At 31.2% G+C, this 6,000-nt stretch overlaps 1 pseudogene; it reads left to right on the forward strand.

The window, feature by feature from the left end:
* Positions 1–3,161: 3,161 nt before the first annotated feature.
* LOC123914673 lies at positions 3,162–5,730 on the forward strand (annotated as a pseudogene).
* The last annotated feature ends 270 nt before the right edge of the window (positions 5,731–6,000 follow it).

Here is a 6,000-nt window from a genome sequence, read left to right on the forward strand (position 1 = left end):
CTGTAAATGTATATCAATAAAATTCTTATTTATATAATATAATTATAAATTACAATATACTAATTATATATGATATAATATGTATCATATAATATATTATGTATATGTATGTATGTAAATGAGGGGGGGGGGGGGGGGCTTGGCCACTGCTTGCCCCCCTCCAGATCCGTCCCTGTTTGTAGGATCGAGTTAAATTCAACTTTTAATAGACAATATTCACCTTATAAGTTGGTTTTATAGTATGTAATTCTAATGGCTGCTGACGATATTCTTTAAAGTAAAAATCACAATTCTCTTAATTTTTACGGCTAAAATTTTAACAAATATTGTGTCATTTATATCTTATTTTAATTTTTTTAATATTTTATTTTAATTGGAAACCAATAAGTATTTTAGATAAATAATACCTTAAAGAAATTATGACAAGACAACACAAACAATATACCATAAAGTTTAATTTTTTATTTTTGAATATTAGATAAATAATACAATTTATTGAAGTCATACATATCATTCATCAAGAACACCGCCAACCAATTGTGATGTTTAAATTAAAAATGAAAATTTTAATATTAATAAATCACACACAATTCTTTCATTCTATTAAATATGACTCTTGGAGTCATGCATATCATATCAATCACAAAAATAAACACAAGCAATTATTACATGCATAATACTATTAATTAATAAATTAGTAGTCAAAAACAACATCTTAGAATTCATTCTCCTCAATTTTTTATGTAATAATATATGCATTTTTTCTTTGATCTATTATTTCTTCTCATATTTTCTTTTGTATTTTTATCCTTTTTTTCATTTTTTAAGCACACATTTATAAAAATAAAAGATAATTGTGCAAAATTACGGAGTATATTGTTACTACAAAAACAAAAATATATACCATCTAATATACAATACTGGTAAATTAAATTTATGCTCATCCAATATTTATATTTATTATATATGTATTATAAAAAAATAACTTGTTGTCTCTTTAAATATGGGACTCCGGGCAGTCGTCAATCTCGAATCGACTACGAGTATTTACTATACAAATTTATTTTATTTTATGTATCCATTAAGCTATATGTCTCATGCATATAGTTGATTTTATCTACAACAGCGGCCATCGTGCGTATGAATTATTTTTAATCAATTTTATGTATGAATAATGAAAAAAATTCTATGCTTAAATGTATTCATTTAACTCATTCTAAGCATATACCTTTTATTTTTATTTCAACTTCGACAAACAAAATTTATTCATTTTATATATTTTTTTATATATTAGTAAATCATTTTACTAAATTATGGGTTATATATGATAGTCTTTTCCTTTATTATTTCTAACATATATATACATATTAATAAGGCTTAATTGCATATTTGGTCCCTTATGTTTATTTTAGGTTTCAATTTGGTCCTTTATGTTTAAAAAGTTTTAAAATGGTCATTTTCGTCAAATTTTTGTTTAAATCATCGACTTGTCAAGTGAATTTGCATACGTGGACCACTTAGGCAAGTACCATGTGAAAGTTTTGGAAGAAATTAACTCAAAATTTAACAAAAAATTAGAAAAAATTAACTCAAAATTTAACGAAAAAGACCAATGTTATGTTGAGATCAATAACATAAGGGACCAACTTGAAATTTTTTAAACATAAGAGACCAAATTAAAACTTAAAATAAACGTAACGGACTAAATATACAATTAAGCCTTAATAAATATTAAATATAACAAATAATAATTTTTTAGAAATCTAACCCCGACAATGCCGGGAAAATATGCTAGTAATTTAGGAATTTAAGTTAGTTTTAGAATTACATTTTTTTTTTATAGAAAATATGCTAGTAATTTAGGAATTTAAGTAAGTTTTAGAATTACATTAGTCGGTCTTTATTTATATCTATATATATTTAGTTAGACTTCTTAGCCTTTTAGGTATCTAATCATTATATTCCTTCAAAAAAAATAAAAAAATCTAATCATTATATATATATAGTGTCTTTGAGACACACCGGAAGACCTAAAAAATAAATGAAAATATTTTATTTATCTAAGTTTATCTTTTCTTTATATTTTCAATAGAATAGTTCTACCTATATATCAATTTGATGATTTCATTCATCGCCCTCAATCCTCATATTTTCATGGCAGATTTTACATTTTCACTTTACTCGTCTATATCGATCCATCTTACTCACTCATTCCTCCAATTTATCACATCACCACACTCACACTCAATCTTTAGCACCCACTCCATATACCACCTTTGCAATATTTTTTCCTCCATATTTATCAGCAGCAACCTCAAACATTTTATTCTCCCCTTCCAACAATCTTCCAAATTCATCAAACTCATAATCTTCATATTCAACTTCTACGTACATTTACGGATACCTAGGAAATGACAACAACAACAACTACCGAAACCTTGTTCATCACTCTCAGGCATAACATGCTGCACTACAAAAAATGCGCCTCTTGTGGGGGTTTTACAAAACCCTAGTTCAGTGAAAAGTGACGCATCTTCTGTGAAGCATAAGAAATATTCCTTTATATTTGGGGGTTTTTAAACCCCGCAAATTGATGTAATTTTTTTTAATTCCCGCTTCGCTCTGGCGCCTATTATTTTCATTAGGAAACAAACAGCTCCGCCGCCTCATTCGAAATCGTCTGCCACCTTCGGATCCGTCGCCTCACTCAAAACCGTCCGCTGCTATTTGGCCCCACCATGTTTCCAACTTAGGCTTTATGATGCTTGTTGAATTTTAATTCTATGAATTATCATGCCTTAAGGTGCAATGCTTGTTTTCTATTTGATAAAATGCTTCGACCAAAATTTATGTAAAGGACACCGATCATAAATAAAACGAAGGAATATAGATTTTAATATGAGATTGATACTGTACTTTTCATCATTATTTTTAAAGTATGGTGTCGTTGATTCCTGTCCTCGCTATTGTAGAAAAATAATTGAATATTACCCCTTGCTTATGATTCTTTGATTGTAACTCTCTGTTTTAATTTTTTTTTTTTTTTAAAAGTAAGTTGTTAATGCTGGTTAGAAAAATGAGATGATTATCATGAGATTATGAGCTTCTAAATTCATGTATTTATTGATGTGAATGCATTTTAATTGTAAATCTAGCTAAGTATGTTGCTGAGTGAGAGTGTCTTAGTTGGAGTGTCTAAGATATTAGTGGTTGGTTTGGTAGCAACTTCTGCCCCTCTTGTTCTTCCAAATTTTGTAGTTACTTCTGCTAGTAGAGCAAAACTAAAAATATCAAACAGTGGCAATTACATATCTGGGATAAGTAATAATAATTAGTTTTGCATAATTTATTTGCCTGCAAATGTTTTGAACATATTTCTATGACATGTGAGTGTTCTAAATGTGTAAATTTTGTTCATTTAATTATGATACTAGCATGCTAAACATTCTCATTCATGCCACTGATTTTCAGCATGTTACTTTCCTTTCTTCATAGTTACAACTATGAAATCACCAAACACACTGAGCATGGTTGTCAATCCCGAGCGATCCCAGTGGGATCCCGGTGGAGCGGCGCGGAGCGGAGCTCTGCCGGGACGGGATGGGATGGAGCGACATAGCTAAGCTTCTCGGCGGGATCCCAGCAGGTTTCCAGTGGACCGGAGCGGAGCGGGTCCCGGGTTGTCATCCCGGGTTACAGCAGCGGACCTAGGGGGGTTGTGGTGGGCCACGGCACACCCCCCAAAAAAAAATTTTATACCATGGGAATTTACTATACTACCCCTGAAAAAAATTATATGAAAAGAAATATTAGAAAACTTTTTGTTTTCCCTCTTTCATTCTTTTGCATCGCGTAATACCTCACCTCACCGTACCTAACACTGAAGCTCTGTTCTCTCGACGGCTTCGATTGTTTCTTCTCCGTCTCCGACAACCTCCCTGAAACACGACTTCATCTCGCCTCTAACCCTCTGTGAAATACGACGCCATCTCCTCGCTTAAAATCATTCATCGGTGTCGACGGCCGACGGCGAATCGTTCTCCCTCTTTGTGACACTTCTTCTCTGTTTTTAGAAAGGTAAGCACTTTTTTTCTCTATTCTCCACGTTTTTTGTTGTTTAGTTTGAATGAATGATTTTGTTATTGGAAATTTTGTGAATTGTAAAGCAATTTTAAAACATGTGGTTTGATATTGAGAATGTTTTAACAAACTAAAATTGATTACAATCTTTGAAAATATTATCCTTAAACTATTGATTGTTGTTGATTTTATAACTACAACCACACCACACAAGTTAACCCTAAATCCCCTAACCCTAATCCATTTGTTTGTTATAACTTTTTTTGCTTTTTTTTTTTTTAATTTGTTCAACAAGTTATATAGAGGAATAAGAGGATGTTTCTTTTTCTTTTTGGGTTTACCATAAAACTTAACAAGTAACAAGTGAAAACTTTGATTGTTAGTTTTTTGTTTTGGTTATAACTTGTGCTTTTATTGTTATAAATTATAATCTATTAACTTGCCTTGTTTTGTTGATTGTGAGTGTTCTTGTTTTTGTGATTGTTCATTGTTCGTTGCTAACTTATGTGGTCAATGTTGTTTGTTCTTCACCAAAGCGACATGATACAAGAAGCCCAATTAAGAGAAATTGAACATTTGTTGGAGATTGATGAGATCATTACCGGTAAAGGTTAAAATCAAATTGGTACTTTGAAACAAGCGGCGAGTACTCGTTGGGGATCACATTTCAATTCTATTTGTAGCTTGATGAATATGTATGAAGCTGCTTGTCGTGTTTTAACAACATTATCAGACAAAGGAGGGAATTATAATACACGTGGGGATGGTCATAGTGGTTACAATCACTTGAAGCGATTTGATTTTATATTGATCATGCATTTGATGAAAGAAAGTATGAAGATAACATATGTGCTTTGTCAAGATTTATAACAACAAACTCAGGATGTGGTTAATGTTATGAATTTAGTTCGTTTAACAAAAAGTCTTATTCAAGAACTAAGAGAAAATGGTTGGGATAAGTTGTATGTTAATGTGACATCTTATTGTGTATGACATGATATTGAGATTCCTGATCTTGATGATACTCATTCACCAACAAGATATGGACGGTCTCGTCTTTTAAAGAATAAGGTCACATTGGAACATTACTTTAAAGTTGAAATATTTTATGCAATTATTGACCAACAATTACAAGAGTCGAATAACAAATTTAGTGAGCAACCAATGGAGTTGTTAACTCTAAGTGGTGCTTTGAATCTTAAGGGTAATTTTAAAGCTTTTGATGTTGATACTATTTGCACTCTCGTTGAAAAATATTATCCTTTGGATTTAAACGAGCAAGAGAAGATTACTTTGCCATATCAGCTTCGACATTTTGTTGTTGATGCTCGTCAATCACCAGATTTCAAGAATTTATCAACTATTCAAAATTTATGTTCATGTTTGGTTGCAACTGACAGGAATAAAATTTACTTTTTGATTGATAGACTTCTTCGTCTTGTCATGACCCTTCCAGTTTCTACTGCCACAACTGAGAGATCTTTTTCGGCAATGAAAATTATCAAGACTAAGTTGCGAAACAAGATGAAAGGTCGGTTTCTAGCAGATAACATGACTGTTTTCATTGAAAGGGAAATTAGTGCAAGTATTAGTTCAGATTATATTATTGATGATTTCACGTCGCTAGATACACATAGAGTGTTATTTTAAGGTATGTAGTTTAATTTTCTAGTATCAACTTTGTTTTTATGTACTACTTAAATTTTAATATGCAATATTATAGTTTATTTTAGCGGCCCACCCGCGTTTTTATTCCTGGTTCCGCCACTGCCGGGTTAGGATTGAGATTTTTATTTTCATGGGTTTTAAAGAGCTTTTTTGAAATCTCACTCATTTTAGTAAGGGTAAAATTGGTTTTTTACCTTTAAAATTGTTACTTACTCCTTGTTGGCGCAGCAGAAGCAAGAGTTTGCTTGGTTC

Source organism: Trifolium pratense, linkage group LG3 (genome assembly GCF_020283565.1).
Source record: "Trifolium pratense cultivar HEN17-A07 linkage group LG3, ARS_RC_1.1, whole genome shotgun sequence".
NCBI lineage: Eukaryota > Viridiplantae > Streptophyta > Magnoliopsida > Fabales > Fabaceae > Trifolium > Trifolium pratense.